The sequence below is a fragment of the Antedon bifida genome, chromosome 4 (assembly GCF_963402885.1).
Source record: "Antedon bifida chromosome 4, ecAntBifi1.1, whole genome shotgun sequence".
Lineage (NCBI taxonomy): Eukaryota > Metazoa > Echinodermata > Crinoidea > Comatulida > Antedonidae > Antedon > Antedon bifida.
In genome coordinates, this window is record NC_136229.1 from 18,861,545 (window position 1) to 18,879,206 (window position 17,662).

The following is a 17,662-nucleotide window of genomic DNA, read 5'->3' on the forward strand; positions in this document are numbered from 1 at the left end:
TTTTGTGTTTTTTATAGAACATGATAACTAAATGCTTTTGTTGAAGACGTTACTGGTAATTTCCTGGTAATTTGTTTCTCTTTTTGTTTTGTATATTGATGTACTATCCGAAATAAAAGAAATAATGAATGGATGCAAATGTGAGATCTGGTATCTAAAATATCACATAAAAAGCACTGAACTGTACTAATAATAACGAAAAGGAGTGAACAAAATTTGAAATAGAACCACTCCTTTGAAACACCCCTATCTAGGGAAACCTTTTCTGTAAATCAATGAGGGACAATATATTGTTAATATCACAACAAATGTTTGTATGTCAAATTTAAGTGCATTTTCGATTTGAAAAGTTAATTATTCCATGATTTGAAAGTGAGTTTTTATTTTATTTATTTTTTTATATCTTTAGGCAATGTGGCCAAGGATTACCAATAGTGAATCAATCACTGTCCTATCAGATAGGTGATAACCTCCCTGATACAGGGGCTATTTTGTGAAACAGTTCACCGGGGTAACCCCCTACTCTTTTCGAATAATGAACTGGGTTCTTTAAAGTGCAAAGAGGTTATAACGTACAATGTTGGCTCTTTAGGTACGGTAAACGGCGCCCCTGCCTTAACCGCTCGGCCATTTGACTCGCCATTTGAAATATCAAAACCTGAACTCATTGTACTTTTATTGTTTTCTTTCGATTTCTTTTTCAGCAGGTACCTGTGACTCGCCAGAAATGAAAATGAACCTATGCTTTATTAGGATGTTTAGTATTTCTATTTTTATATGGAAGTTCTAATGCTAATTATTGAATGCCTCATGTGACAGATTACAACAGAAATACTAGTTTTGTTTATATATTATTGATATCTTAGTTTAGCTTGCTTTTAGTGATTTGTAATGACCTTTCAGTATCGTCACTGACTTTGTCACGATGCTCTAAATCAATATAGAGTTCGGTTTTAGTTACAGGTATCATCTTCACGTTTGTAATTTCTCAGCATACAGTATGTATAATATCAACCATGGAGGAAAAACCCTCCTGTATCAACCAACTAGTTTTTGGTCAGTTATAGGGAAAGTTTTGAGGTGTAGCAGTCAGCATTTCACTATTATATTCAGTCATGTTTCAGGTACGCGTTTAGCGTTGCGTAAATATGAGCTCCACACATGGAAAATTAAACACGTTTAGAACCTAAACGTGTCTTTATATTGATCCACATGTTTAACAATCAACACTTCACTGATGTGTTAAGTTGGATACAGACTATACGTTTAGAATGTATTTAGAACATAAACATGTTCATATCTAAACACTATTTTACAGTGAATGGAGGAGGCAGAGTGGTATGAATTGCGGATCATTTTTACTGATAATATGAACGCCAGAACTAAATTCATGTCAGTTTAAGTGAATGTCATTATAACCAATCTGACGTTTATACAGAGCAAAAGATCAGGAGTAGAAACAAATAGAATGTCACACTATGTAAATTAAGTAGAACTGAACTAACTGTTATAGTAATACTCGAAAATAGGTAAATAGATATTTACTATGGGGCTGACTGATATGTCACTCAGTCATATTGGACAGAGGCCAAATCAGCTGCTAGTATCATGAATGAGTCAGGGTACGGGAAATGCTCTCTGGCGCCTTCGTTGCTTCTGACTCAATTTTAATATCAAACCAGGGAAGCTATTAGCCACATCCAGGGACTGTGTTTGGTAATACAATATAAGCATATTTGCTGTTTTTAATGCAAAACAAAAAAACTAAAAAAAACTCGCAAGGTCAGGGGGTCAATGTGTAAAACTGGATTGGATAGCGCTTGAATTGGAGATTTCTTTAATAGTTATGAATTACATACTAGAATGGAATATTGCAGGCCTATTTATTGATCTTATTTTATTGTTACGACTCGATCAAGTTACATATCCAATTTGAAAGTCTTTCCCAGAAATTACAATTAGAAGAAATACAAATGTGAAAACGAACATTTTATTCTAAAGTGTCAGTAATTTAAGCCTCTTGATATTAATTAATATTCTTTAATTTGTAAACAATTACTCGTGTTTAAATAGTTGATACATTTTCGAGCAGGACACACTCGACACTATATTGAATGTTTCATCACCGTCTGTTAACCCCTGTCCTCGTCATCATCATTTTTCCATTATTAATATTCGTCAAAATCAGAATTAAAAATCTTGGTTCCCACTGAGCACAACGCATGTGTAATGACATAGGGGCAACGCAAGTGAGTTGACCAATCACAAGCGACAGTTCGGGTGGTGATCCATCGCGTCGTGAATTGTGCGCTAATGCTTGCTAGAGACGCAACACAAGTTATTTGACCAATCACAGTCGATAAATTATTCGAACTGCTTGTCATTGGTCAAACAACACGCTTGCGTTGCGGTTACGTCCTTGCGTTGCGTCCAAGTATAGGAACCAAGCTTTATTATTCCACCTGACGCGTCTAGTTAACCTTTACCGTTATACTCTCATCAACCTCTTATCTTAATGTCGTTATCAATCTATTATGTTAAATCAATGTTTCATTAATAAGGAAATAGCATATATCTGCAATCTTGCAGCTCGATATCGCTTATAACATTAAGGTGTTTAGGCCCAAGCTTACCGTCTTGACGATTTCCGCCCTGCCTCAACCACACCCTTACTGCTAATAATTTGATTAGGTTTGCCAAGCGACAGTTGGGATAACACATCGCTTCTGATTGGTCAAATTTATTGCGTTGCGCGTACTAGCCATAACCATTTAATAATTCATAAATTAGATTCAATTTCATACAAAAATGTTTGTGTAAATTATATTACATCTTGACAAATCATAGGTAAATATTATTTTATTGATGACCATTCAATTTCCTTTGAAAAAAGGAACATCCTCGAGGCAGTAGTGTAATTGTCAGACGATAAGCCCCATGTTTCCGCAAAATACGACTACGATAACCGGTTTAGTTGGGTCTTGACTTGTGGCCAGCCCTATATATAAGTAATCTCTACTAAACAACGCTAAAAGTACCGGGCCAGAGGCCTAGCCTGTGGTCGAACATTAATAGTATACTGTAGTCACTAACGTAATAAAAGATAAGCGAGTCGATTCATAGCCTGTCGAAATAAAGTATGCAATAAGCAAGAAGGCAGAAAACGATATAAGAAAATAGAAGTCTGTTTGTTGAAAATAACAACCTATTTTAAATCAGATTCTTAAAACGATTCCTAAAAATGTAGGTTTTATTACTCTGATTAAACGATAAACATTTTGGTATTGGCCTATACAGTCAGATTGATAGGCCTACCAAATTATGTAATAAACATACATTATAGTCTCTACTTGTGACTATAAACCTGTTACGTTTGATCTTGTTTGGGATTGGTCGTAAGTTATAACATTGAAATGCGCATGCGCCTGTCAAGTTAATTCGTTTATGTTCGTTTTAAGCCCAGATTAGAGTCTGCTTGACTAAGCCTTTGCACCCGATGAATAGTAGGCCTTTAAGATGTTACCACGTCTGTCCTTTTGTAATTTAGTTCAGCTAAGTCTGAATGTTTTAGGCTTGCAACCTTTAGCAGCAGATGAAATAGTTTACGATGAAAAACATGCGACTGAGGAGTTCATTGCCTCCGATCGTGCCAAACATACTGAGAGGTTCCAACATTATGTATAGCATTCACTCACTCTAGCCGCGTTCCAAAGGTTAAATTTGGCATTACGCGATGAAGTGCGTCATAACTAACACCGATGACGTAGTTGACTTTTTTTTACCAGTCTAATTACTGAATATGTTTTTGAATACCGTATGATTTAATAGTTGAGTAGATCTAAAATTAACTATAGAGGCAGCATAATTAGAAGATCAAACATCATAAATGAAAAAAAATATATTGATAATTTAATGTTATGATCTTTCTCGGCTATCTTAACGAGAATAGCACTTCGTAATATATCGGAATGTTATGTATTATAATTTTCAGTAATGTACGTAATAGTATACTGAAGGAGTAGATAACTTGCTCCATCTATTATTGTAGATTGTATGGTACGTTAAATTATCAATTAATTACAACAATCTAATAAGCCACGTGATTTCTATCATCAAGTTGAAGATTACTATTCGATCCAATACAATTATTTTTTATTTGTTCTTTGATTGATCTAATCCCCATCTATCGATCGTCATCAATCAATCAATCAACACCCACATCGAATATATTATACTTTAAAGCACACATTTCATAAATCTATGCATTCCAATACAATGATTGAAAATCGTTACATAATCTGATATAAACAGAACAGCGATACTTCATCCCTGCTGAACAATAAATGTTAGTTTGATGACGTCAGTAATGTACCGAACAACACGACTGTGTGTAAACAAGTGATGGTTTGCAGTTGAAGCGACCTCCTTACAAATGATTTAAAACGCGCAGCGCGCTCATTTTACATCAACAATACACACAATTGTAATTTGGTCAGCGCGTCTGAAAGTTGATAATATGATACGACTTTTGCGCGCGCGTCAAGTGCGTGTTTATAAAATGTGTTTGTATGATAGTAGTTTTGAATAAAATATTGTAAATAGGCATGTTTCTTGTAAACCTAAATTTAGTCTTGAAGTGGATGGATGGCTGTCACAATGACGTTCATACATTACTGTTTCTAAGTATTTGTAACATAAGCGATCAATTTGAATTTCTTGATAATGTTATTGTGCTCAATATTGTGGGGGTCAATTTGCTGTACATGTGTGGATGATCTAACCGTATTGTATGTCAATCACAAACAACAATGGTCAACTTATCACAATTAAATACATTGATCTAGGATAAGTGATCGGGATCTGTCATTATATTTTTATTAATCCCAGTTTCAGTCATCTAAATCTTGAAATATTATTGTTGTTAATCCCAGATCCTGATAAGTGATCGGGATCTGTCATTATATTTATATTAATCCCAGTTCCAGCCATCTGAATTATTATTGTTGTTAATCCGAGATCCAGATAAGTGATATGAATTTGGGATTACTATTGTCACTAATCCCAGATAATTCACGTGAATCTGTTTATATATCAATAATCCCTGATATCAATAGATATAATTCCAGATAAATGATATGTCATTAAAGAAGATTAAAGAAATAATCTTAGATTAAGTGGAATTATTATATCATCATGATTTTCTAGATCGTACATAAAAAAGACGTAAGTTAAATTTATACTGGTTTACTATCAATGAACTAAATATCAAGACTTTTTTGGTTTATCTTCATACAACATAATCATACGATAAGATGTGAGATACTCGTTTACATTGGACGGCTATAATTGTTAAATGCCGGTTGTGGCTAAATGGTTCATAAAACTAGCTCATGGCCATCGCGCGCGCGTGTTATGGTATTAATTGCTGTTATCATAATCAGAAAACAGGACGATAGGATATTGATGAGTAGGCTCGTGCTGTAGCCAATGATGTCCTATACACGCGCGTGTATCTCCTGTTATCAAGTACTGGTTTATAGAAGACTTAGGCTACCTTTATTTGAATTGCTTTGAATTGATTATCAAGTGCACTACTGCTGGATTGGTGTAGTTAATGAATATTATTACAAGCATGAACTAGTTTTTTAAAGTGTTGATAAAGTATAGAGTATAGGCAGCAGAGGCATTATAGATTCTCTTTGGCTTACTATTATGTTTAATAATACAAATTTATTCACAATTCACAATTACATTTACAATATTTAATAGTATACCAAAATAAGCGAGTGCTTGTCAGTTTGGTAACCATTTAAATGCATTTAATGTACGGTACATACATGCTAGACAACATTCAACAAAAATTATGTTCAAAAAAAGAACACAACATTAGATACCGTATCGTGTACAAGTTTTTAGTCGCGTGCAACGACTCTATAGCTCACTATGTCGGTCGGTCGGTCGGTCGGTCGGTAAACACTAACTCAAAGTTGCGCACGCGACTGCAGCCATGTATATGGCCTTATTAATTTAGGTTTGTGTATTTACGGTTAATTTGTTTATTTCTGCTTATGAGGATGCGCAGATTGTTTGTTATGCTGGTTCCCACTAGGACGCAACGCAATACATAAGCGTACCGCAAGTAAGTTGATCGTTGGATCATCATACTGCCGCTTGTGATTGGTCAATTTACGTCGATGCGTTGCGTTCAAATGTGAACTAAGCTTTAATAACCTATGAGAATGCGCAGAATGTTTGGTAAACTAAAAAAACTGCGTCGTGAAATCTAAAAGTGCCTATTCCATTTTGACTGCGCAAAATGTTTAGGCCTACTGAGACTTGTCACATCAATTTACTGTAAAATCTTCTATTATTATCCTCATGTCTGGTAGTACTTATAGACAATAACTAAACAAGATGAACAAATGTCTAATCCATATGGATGGCACATCAAACGCTACTGAGAACCACCTGTGGCAGCTTAACAATGTAATATAATAACTAATACCGTTGAATTGACCTGAATAACATGCGTCTTCTGACAGATTAAATGTTCAACATGTGCTGGTAAAAGTGAAAGTCACAGATTATGAGACATTTTGATAAAAGAAGAAGTGCATATTGCTTTAGAAAACATGTCCGAGTCAGACCACTATGATTGCCAGGGATAACATAAATTTAACGCGCGCGTATACCAAATTATGTCTGTATCATCACATTTTGAACGCGCGCGTATACCAAATTATGTCAGTATCATCACCTTTTGAACGCGCGCGTCGTATTTCTCATTACTGACATAATGTGTGGATATGTGTTTAAAAAAATATGTGGTCACTACCGATAGTTAAAAAACTGTTGACGCGCGTACAAACATTGATAATAAAATCACTATTCTCCGCACGCGTCACTATTGTGGTGTTATTGGCCATTTCTGCTTTTTTTAAAGTTAGTTTACATTTTTATTTCTGTTGTTTTATAAGCACAGATTATAATCTTAAGAACCTGCAACAATTAAATGTTATAACGACAAGAAAATACATTACTGACGCAACTGTATTTATTTTCATTTACAATGACGTAAACATCGTAATTATTCTTTATCCCTTTAATGTATACTGTATCAAAACATGAATAAGACTGTTCGTTCGTTACATTAGAATAGAATGGCGTATGAAGACATGCACCTCTTAGAAGTTTCCGTTCCATATTTGCGCACTTAAGGTAGGCCTAGGTAATGGTATGTAGGTGCTACATTAGACGTTCCGAAGTATCATTTATAAACCTGTCAGTGACTGCATCAGTAGGCCTCTTGCTATCTGTGTATCGAGTATATCGTTATAAAACTTTAAAAATGGCGCTCTTTCGGTTATAAAATATACAGATAGCATAAACGTAAACACAGGCCCGGATGTAGTTATTCATGATAGCTCGGCGTTTGCTACTTTCTACATGAACACTATCTTCAATGTGTTTACTTATTGTTTGGACATTGCACTTGTACATTGAGAACAACACGCCGGGAAATAATTAATTCGATGACGTCAGTGCATTAATGAAATCTCGTCTAATTCTTAAAGATGCATTTCCTAAGTATTAATAGACTTCAATAGCCTATCTTTAATGTAATGTAAATTTGTGTGCAGAGAGGCTTAGATGTAACTGTTATAAACTGTTTATTATAGAGTTGGAATCTATCATTGTACTAAAGATATGTTGCAGTACATCGGCATTCATTAAATCAAACCATTTGAATTGTAAGGACAAAATTAAAGGTACAATTGAGGCTGATTTTGAGATTTTATATAACAGAGCATGAACGCTGTTACACTAGTGGTGTCGTTTCTATGTCCAAATCGTATGTTATAAAAGATACATTTTTAACTTTAAATTTTTTCCTCTATTGACGACATCCATCTATGTAGGAGTAATTGGATTTGTTTGTAACGTTTTTCATTTTGTTGTTGGCATAGGCCTACATGTGTGACGCTTCTAAACGTTTTCCATCAGGAATAATAAAATACTCGGCAAGATCAAAGACTACTGTCATACCACCGAGATTTCATTTGCAATACAATACGTAACACATTATCGGGTTTACATACAAATACATTTTAAAATGAGTAATTACATAGTTGAGTACCATAAAAAAAAGCATAGCTTCGCGATAATTTGACTGATTGAGAAATGAGGTTGGGGAAGCGGTACTGCGGAGAGAGAAGAAACACTGTATGTATGATAGACAACACATTATTGCTCTTTTGACGTAAAATCAGTTACTAGGCCTAGCATTAATAATGCTATTACAAAACAATCAATATTTTCTATGTGCCTTGCACGTATACACGTATACACATTCCCATACATTGTATGTATTGTTGAATTCTCAACAACATTGATTTCAAAACATTTGAGATTTCCTACAAATGGGCTTAATACATCATTCAATGACGTCATAGAGATCGTCGAGTTGAGGTTTTAAGTCATTAATGTTCGTTTAAAAATATCACCACCTAAGTAATAGTGAAAGTCAAGCGGAATCCTATGTGTTAAAGGTAATCTTATTATGGTAAACAAACAGTTAATTAATGCATGTTGTAAAGATTCTTGACGTCATCAAATTGAAACCTCTCTTAAGAGTCCCGCTAATGAGGAATGCCGATACTGACTGATGGAAAACACTACGGTTTGAAATATCATACTATAACAATGCGGTTGACTATATGTTTTCTATAAATAATTGTCACTATAGTGATCACTAAATGTCACCTTTTCAATAGGATTAATAATCATTCATCAGTTTCGATAAAGACAATGCGACTCATTTTTCTGGCCACAATTCCGCGTAATGTATGCGTACTAATACGCGCGAATCTGATAGCGAAGTTTGTAGTTTAACTTCGCGCGTGAGCAGTTGCGTGCCGACTACGCGTTAAGAATTTTTGGAAAGTGTCGCTTTTTGTGCACTGAAGACTGAAGGCGTTTTCACTCGCGATTTGATTCGAAATGAAGCAATATATAATTGTGTAGATATTATGGTGCTCTACAGTATACAGTCGGAAAGCCGCGTTGGTAACGCATCACTGATTTCATTCATTGTGAGGGCGCGCTTCGTGGAAAATGTTGGAATTTTTGCTATTTTAGTACACTTAGAAAATGGTATAATTTTGATATTAAATGAAATCAATAAACGTATTTCAATAGTTGAACTATAAGCGTAAATAATGATAAAAACTGTGATCTAAATTCCACAGATTTTTTGTTTCAAGAAATATCATTATTTTATGTATAAACTTTTTTACTTTAATTTTTTTTTAAATGATGGTAAAAAATCATTAAATTTTATATTTTCTAGATAAGGTTTCAAAGCGAATTTAAAATCCTTTCAAGATAAACTATTAAGCTATCTATTAAAATAAAAATCTAATTTTAAGCTTTCTTGGGATGCAACTCCCACTAATCAAACCAAACCTACTACATTTCTGTTCTGTTTCGATCGAAAAATCGCCATTTTGAAACTTTGTTTACGTTTTACGAAGCTGGTACGAATCGTCCCGGACCGAATCGTGTCTGTGTTCAATACGGTTTTTATGCAGGCGTATTACGTCATAGGCCTAAGATTTCAATTTGCTCCCCGATTATTGTTCTATTTGGTTTCTGAGCTAGGAAAGGCTACCTACTATAATTACTTACTTGATTTCTAGCCTAGCTAGGCCTAAAAATAGTATTTTCTAGGCCTAGCTAGGCTGAGTAATTCTGATATAATACTAATATTAGATAGGTAGGCCTACCCTAGTGAGTGTTAATAATAGTAGCTGGGTATTCTATAGTCTAGGCTGGTGGTAGGTCTATCCCAGCTCTGCTCATATACCAAGCAAGAAGAAGCCTGAAGAAGCCTGAAGGAGAAACTAGGCCCAGAACAAATAAAAAACTGTTAAAAAAACAATAAATGGAAAAATAAAAATAAATAACCCATTTTCAATTTATATATGGGGAATGTTTTATAAAATCGGGCATGTTTGTTTCAGAGACTCAAACGTGTATTTTTATATGGTCATGTTTTTAAAAAAGATAATTATGGGCCCAGCTGAAACCAAGATATAAAAATATAAGTCCATCATTTACTTGTATATAAATATTACTTTATTAGATACAACTTGCATTTCACACAAGCAACCAATTTTTTTTTTACGTATACAGAATGTGAAAAAGCAGTTTTTAATACAAATATCTTTCAAACAATACTGATATAAATAGTAAATACTACTACTACTGTATATATTATTTAAATAGCAACTTGTTCATCAAACATAACAAACTAGCTAGGCCTTAGCCTATATCATATTAACTTACGTGAGTCTTACGGTTGTACTGATTTTATGATTGTTTTATATGTTTATATTGTATGTATCTGTGTGACTCTGGTTAATAAAGTAAATCAATCAATCAATTGCAACTTAATTTATATCTTATCATTGACTGATCTGAAACGCTTCTAAAACTTGAATGCGCATGAATGTATATGTTATATTATTATTAGCGAATAAAATGAAAAACTATCAGCTGCAGCAATGATATTGAAATCGAGAAAACCATTACAGCTTCCACCGTCCAACCTCATATTGAAGAACGAGACAGAAAATCGTCGAGTCTTGATACCAACAAAAAACCTAAAATGAATAGCTGAAATGTAATGAATGAAACTATTTAAATAATTGTCACTATGATATGAACAAAACATTGCATCGTTATACAGTATAATTATTCAACAACCTGAAAACATTTTCAGATATAGGCCTACCATGAAAAAGCAGCAAATACAAAATTTCCTTATGTCTGTTTATTGTAATAATTATTAATATTATAAATAAATTGTACCCCTCAGTTGTCAATAATTTTACTATAAATAAATATTTAACTATATAGAATAGGTAGGCCTATACCTGTATCAGGCTGCGATTTGCTTAATTATCTTTTTAAAACTTCCCAATGCATCTTCAATATAGAGTAGGATTGTAACGATACTTTAATAATACTAAATTGTAACTAAAGTATTTAAATTATTAACAGAACATGTTACTAGGCCTAGGCCGATACAATACGACAACGATCCACCAGGTCGTGCATATACTCACCTACAACAACCACAATCAACACACCATGGATGCACCACACACGACGGAACTAGTGCCGCGAGACGTAACAATATATGACATGAGGACCTTTTTTAAAATGTTCGCTATAGGAAGCTTAAATAGGGTTTCAAGCCAATTTTAACGTAAAACAGACTATTGATACTTACTCTATCCATATACGTCGGTTTTTTGGTAATTCACTGTATGGGATGCAAATCCCACTAATGGAAAATTTGTAAACAAACACCTGTTAGAAAACTTCAGTTTTGACGGACGCACACGAACTTTGGAAAGAAATTGTCGCTGACAACAAATCCAACAAATTATTCAGAAAATTAGGTGACCTGCGACATCTTAAACATATAAGGAACTGATCTTACCATATATGGTTAATTTTTCGCCTACTAATGTTTATTAAACAGCTATTAAATGACGTATACTTTATGCTAATGTTTTCGCGCGAAACGTTGATGCTTCTGTGCCGAGAGAGGGCTTCTAAAATTTATGACGTCATGCGAAGTCGAAAATTCAGCGATAACGGTCATATTTCCCAACGCGGCTCTCCGACTGTATAACGCATCAACTATTCTGTCTGACTTGAATCCAAATAAAAAAAACCCTTCACGCTTGCCAAACAGAACATCGAAGAGATAGTAATCAAATTAGGATTTCGACTCGAATGGTGTAATGTTATCTGGACACAAGACACGTACATCCAATCAAGACGTGACGTAAACATCAAGTAGATTATAATACGTTCGTTTTATAGCAACATTGATGTCTTCGTTTCGTCGGCAAAATGTTGCTATGAACAATTTATTCTTTATGTTGGTTTTATGAATTGACTTAGTGAGAGACTGATGGTTGACGGGCTAACCGACCGACTGATTGACTGACTGATTGTACTAACTCACTGACCTACTGTGACTCGCTATCTGACCGACATTGACGGACACATTGACTGGTTACAAAGAAGGTGGTGGCGCTTTAAATAGTTTGGCCAATTGTGGATAAAACAAATAATGATTCCCAAAATAAAATTTTATATTGGAATGCATTTTATATTAAAATATGTAGTATAAACAGTATAACCTAGGCGATTACAAAAATGATTTTCTTTGAATAAAATAAAAATATACCTTGCCATAATAAATTGCCATCTGTAGCAGCAACAATCGTGGAAGAGCAGATTCTTTCCGTCGGTTAACTTATCAACAAGGAAACTGGTATTCAGTGTTCATGCAGTTAAGGAAAAAGAATGTAGGCCTACAGTTTTCTTATTGTTGTTTTACTTGTTATTATTGCTGTGTGTCGTTTGAATCTTATTAGTACATTCTTTATTAGGTTGTTAAATGTTACACTTTGTTTGATGGAAGAAGAAAATTGTATTCCATATCCGCACGTTCATTGTTATTAATATTATCTGTATTGGAAGTATACAATGATAATCGGTTAATTTAAAGTGAGAAAAAATGCCTAATTATTGTGCCGCCTTTTGATATAAACCTTCTACGACTAATACAGTATAATGAAAGTTTAGCAGACAATGTGCAGCGTTGAACAAATGTAATTTGGATAAATACACAGATGATTATTGTTTGAATGGATTTAATCTTTATTCACTGGTGAGGTCTTCTTCAATGAGTAAAAAGGCACTGAGAGTGCATTGTGTTTTTTAATGTAGTATATTAAAAACTCTATATAGTTATACGAAATACAATGATTAATGTGTTGTTCCATCAAATAAAGCGAGGTCTTGTTTAGATTCAGCTCTTGTGATTGGTCAATATTGAGCAGACAATACACTGTTCTTCATGATGGAGTATGTTGAGAACGATCGTGATAGGATACAATGTTTAATGATCCCTGCATAATGTTACCCTACTTGATATGGTACAGCTCTTGTGATTGGTCAATATTGAGCAGACAATACACTGTACTTTATAATGGAGTATGTTGAGAACGTGATCGTGATAAGATACATGTTCAATGTTCCTTGCATAAGGTTGCCCTACTTGGTATGATACAGCTGTTGTGATTGGTCAATATTGAGCAGACAATACACTGTTCTTTATAATGGAGAATGTTGAGAACGATCGTGATAGGATATAATGTTCAATGTTCCCTGCATAATGTTGCCCTACTTGATATGGTATGTCTTTTTAAGTACAGCTCTTCTGATTGGTCAATAGTTAGTTGAACAGACAAATGTTTTATGAACAGCTATGATTTTAAAAGCTAGGGTTTAATTCATTGTGTGACATCCAGTGAGTGTCACCAATAAAGATAATTTCCGCCAACAAAGCAGACAGTTAAAATCATCTATTCTGTCAAAAACAAAAATAGAATTAAAACAGACGATAATGGTAATGAAAAGCAGTAACTCATTAGAGAGAAGGAAGAGCCAGTCAGATGGATTGTGTCATGTCTCCGAACATCCACAGTGTGGATCATTAAGCTCTGTCTACACTATCAAACTACTTTGACAAAAGTGTGATGTGCCCAAATATGGTAGTGATATGCCCAGATATGGTAGTGATATGGCATCAGCATTTCCATATAATAATGGTCAGATCACATTTCTTTGTCAAACTAGTTTGATAGTGTAGACAGAAGTATTAATAATCTGAACAATCTAGTTACCAAGCAAGTTGGTAATTGAATTAGAAAATCCGTTGTTGTCAATAAGGTTCAAATGTGTGTAATTTGGAGTAATTTCAATAGTAACAAAATTATAATTTTCACAATACAGTATACTGTACTTTAATTTAACTCTCTTTATCTTTCATAGTATTATCAGTATTATGGTTTAGTTATTCTTTTTGTTTTTTTCTTCATTTGGAATTGTGTACAGTACTTGTCAGTATTGAATATCATATTGAATTCAACTGCAGACTGATCATTCATTGTAATAACTGTACTGGTACTGTTTTTTTCTGTCAAATTGTCTAATTGTTGTGTTTGGGATTGTAAATAGCCTGCTTGTATTACTTTGGCGTTCCTTTAGTCTTCTTCCAGGTCCAAAAGTAAAGAACCTAAGATTTATTTTTGTTAATTTCATTGACAGACTTTTCTTCTCTTTTGTGGCGTTCACCACTTATACTTTTATTTATTAACTTCAAAAGATCAATATATCTAATATTATATTCACTTGCACTGATGAAGGGCTAGTGTTGCCCGAAAGCTCTGTTAACTTTTGAGATCCAGCCACTGCTACCCACAGCATTGTCATTTTTATCAGTAATTTGCCTTTGGATTAATATTATATTCATTGTTATTCTGATTTATTTTCACCTCATATTTTCTCCTATCTATTAATATAATAGTATATTGGTAGAATTGGTTTGTTTAATTTGAAATTGACAGACTTATATGCTGTTATTTGCCATGTTTGCGTTGGGAGAGAGTTAACCTAGTACACTATTGTTTGTCTATTAGTAGGCCTAACTTGTAATAGGAATGGGGTCGTCCTGTCTCCAACTCCTCCGCAGTATTAGGATTTCCTCAACTGTCAAAAAGAGCAAACTGACTCAATCTTGTAACGATAGCTTAGAAAGCATTGATGTATTTTATTCATCTTTAACTAGGGTGTTGATCCGGCTGAAGCTAATCACATCCTGTGCTCTTTGTATTTTTAGCTCGTTTGAATGTTTGCTGAAATAAAAGTTTACTGCATTAATCTCCCTTCTTCTTATTCCTTCACTCACCAATCACAAACAAATAATAGCTAAAGATTACGAGAAGGTGAACTTACATTTTACGTTGACCGCAAAATATTAATATTTTAAGGATAAGGATTCTAATGTTAGTAACAATAATATGTTATTGACCGATAGTTAACCTTCTGCTGTAACAGACAATCACACTGGGATGCCTCTGACTCAATATCAAAGTGAATTATTCAATTAAATACAATGCATATTACTTTTTCATATCTTTTTAGTAACCCCTACTGATTCATGTGTATAACAGCAAAGTGTCTGCTCAACAATTGCTGGGAAACATATGACATTAGTCTGAGCGGTTACGACACGGGCACAGCCATAACATCGACATAGATTCCTCGACCATCCTTCTGGTGGGAGGACAAGATAGGAAGTTTTAAAAGGAATTCTGACCGGCTCATATACTGGGCATTTAAAAAGAAGTCGGTTCATCTTTCGGAAAGAAGCCGGAGGTTCCTCGCTCATTGTCATTAATTCTGGACTTATCAACAAGCTGTTTTTTTTTTGGTGTCGGTGCTTCTTTCTATAACTTGTTCTTGTGATTCACTTCAAAGTCAACCCTTATGTTTGATCGTCTATTAACAAAGTTATGCTAGACTTTAAACTCCAGTCGGCGTTCTGTATCCCGAATTGTAACCGACTGAACATTCTACAGAGATAACGGTGGCTTTGCATTGAACCATAGAAGAGCAATCAACTACTATATGACTATAATTTGTCTGTCAATAATGTCGACCTCAGCTAACAATGTGAGTCAGAATCTGTATTAATCAAATCAGATGGAAGCTTCAAAATTGAAAGTTATGAACACATCAAAAATTAAAAATAGCCAATGAGTAATAGTGAACTACCATAACAGTAATATTATTAAAGAATCGTCTTTGTAAATGAAGACTGGCATAACTTACTGTAGATATGCCAGTAGTAACAAATTGAAAGTTCAAAAAGTTGAGTGATTCCTAAATATTAATATAAACTTCTTGATTTGACATTCATTCAATCATTTCCCTTTTTTCGGATAGGACATCCATATAATATATAAAGTCACTTTTTATGTAAATGTAATACAGTAATTATTGAAATAAGAAGTATTTAAAAAAAATATGATACTAATCTTTCGCCGTCCCAGAAGAAGAAGAAATTCGCTACAAAAAAAATACAATAAATACGGAGTCAGCTTATTTATTAGTTATATGTGTACAGTATGAAACATGACTAAAATTCCCCTGTTCCTCACTTTGTCACGCAGAACCCCCCTTCCCCACCCACTGATAACACATCTCAAAGTACTTATTTTAAAACAATATTGTAACAAATTAAAAACATAGGTGAAACCAGGGAAGAGTGTAATTTTGTCTTCCCTGGTGATACTATGCACTGTATCGATAATTATTGGAATGCCAATCAATCAATCAATTAATCAATCAATATAATTTTTTTTTGTATTTATTTATTTTTTCAATTTTATTTTATCATCACCCTACAGTGACCAAACGTCACCATTAACAGGGTTGAAAGTCATAAAATATAATATAATATATACAAGCAAAAATCAATAGATAACAAGAAGAATTGCTTTCTAAGCTTTATAAACTGGTCAATAGATCTTTAAAGTTACTGTAATTCATGGTCATCCTACATACATTCTAAATGAAATGTTTTTATATTGGATGTACAGTTGTGCCAAGTTTAGACACTTTACGCTTGATTTTTCTTTTCTTTTCTAAATATTTGGCAAGAGTAATTATTTAAAGAGTTGAATATCCTATAATACTGAAACGCTTGTTGCCCCTCAGCTGACCCAACGAGAAAAAGAATATGTGCATAATACTTCCATTAAATTTTCCGATGTTTGATGTTTTGGAAAAACTGCCTTCTTACTAAAAAATTACTGGTTATATGTTTTCTGAAGCGGTTTAAAAGTAATTCAAATTCACTGGGGAGAGGAGGGGGCGAAATCCCTTTAATCTATCAGTTTGATGAATGTAGTCGTTTGGTAAACAGTGATCTGTCTTCTCTGTCGACATTTTTAATATGAAATGGTTTCGGCAATGTAAATTCTTCCTTAATAGGCTTTTCTACAATAACAATATATACTGATTTGATCGCCTGTCTAAATAGTACTTATTTCACCGTTTTATTTTTTTTTTTCATGACTGATATAGCGCCATGTTCATGAAAAAGCATGCTCAAATGCGCTTTACATAGATACATAAAAAACAGTCAACAAGTTACATAGATACATAGATATATAAAATTATGGATAAATCTATTTAAAAAAGGTAGTTAAATTTATATTCAGTTTCATTATTCAAAATTTGGCTTATTTTATACCCTTATTATAAAATCATTAAAATAAAAAATACAACATTTTGATAGTATGACACAGTATATTTAATAGGAGAAAGTTAAGTTCATTACTATATTTATATGATTTTTGTTGTTGATTATCCAACAAATAAATATTAACTGTTGATAGGTTATTTTCCCCTTCTGTATATACACAATTATTTACAAGTTTATTCTGAAGTTCAATGCCTCTAAGTCTTAATTTTCCCAATTTTGTTGGCACTGATGCAAATGATTGGTCTAAATTATCTCACTCTGTTTTCAATAAGCTTTTAAGTAATAATCCTAATACATTTTGATTTAAAGTTAAACGTTTATACACAAATTATAGTATCAAATCTGACAGAGTGCGGGACCTTAGGCGTGATGATTAATATTTAGTGTAAACACCTAATTTCTGTGTCAGGTTGATTTAACTAATTGAAGGAAATAAATTTATAGTCTACAAGCCCCGATATA

The 17,662-nt window shown here is 33.5% G+C and overlaps 1 protein-coding gene across 1 annotated transcript in view; it reads left to right on the plus strand.

Annotated features, from left to right (window-relative positions):
* The window catches only part of LOC144841140 (uncharacterized), an 88,694-nt gene extending 71,323 nt beyond the window's left edge, over window positions 1-17,371 (plus strand). Inside the window, exon 10 of the mRNA XM_078697347.1 lies at window positions 17,360-17,371. The gene's annotated coding sequence lies outside the window, so the exon portion shown is untranslated. The remainder of the gene's footprint in view (window positions 1-17,359) is intronic.
* The last annotated feature ends 291 nt before the right edge of the window (window positions 17,372-17,662 follow it).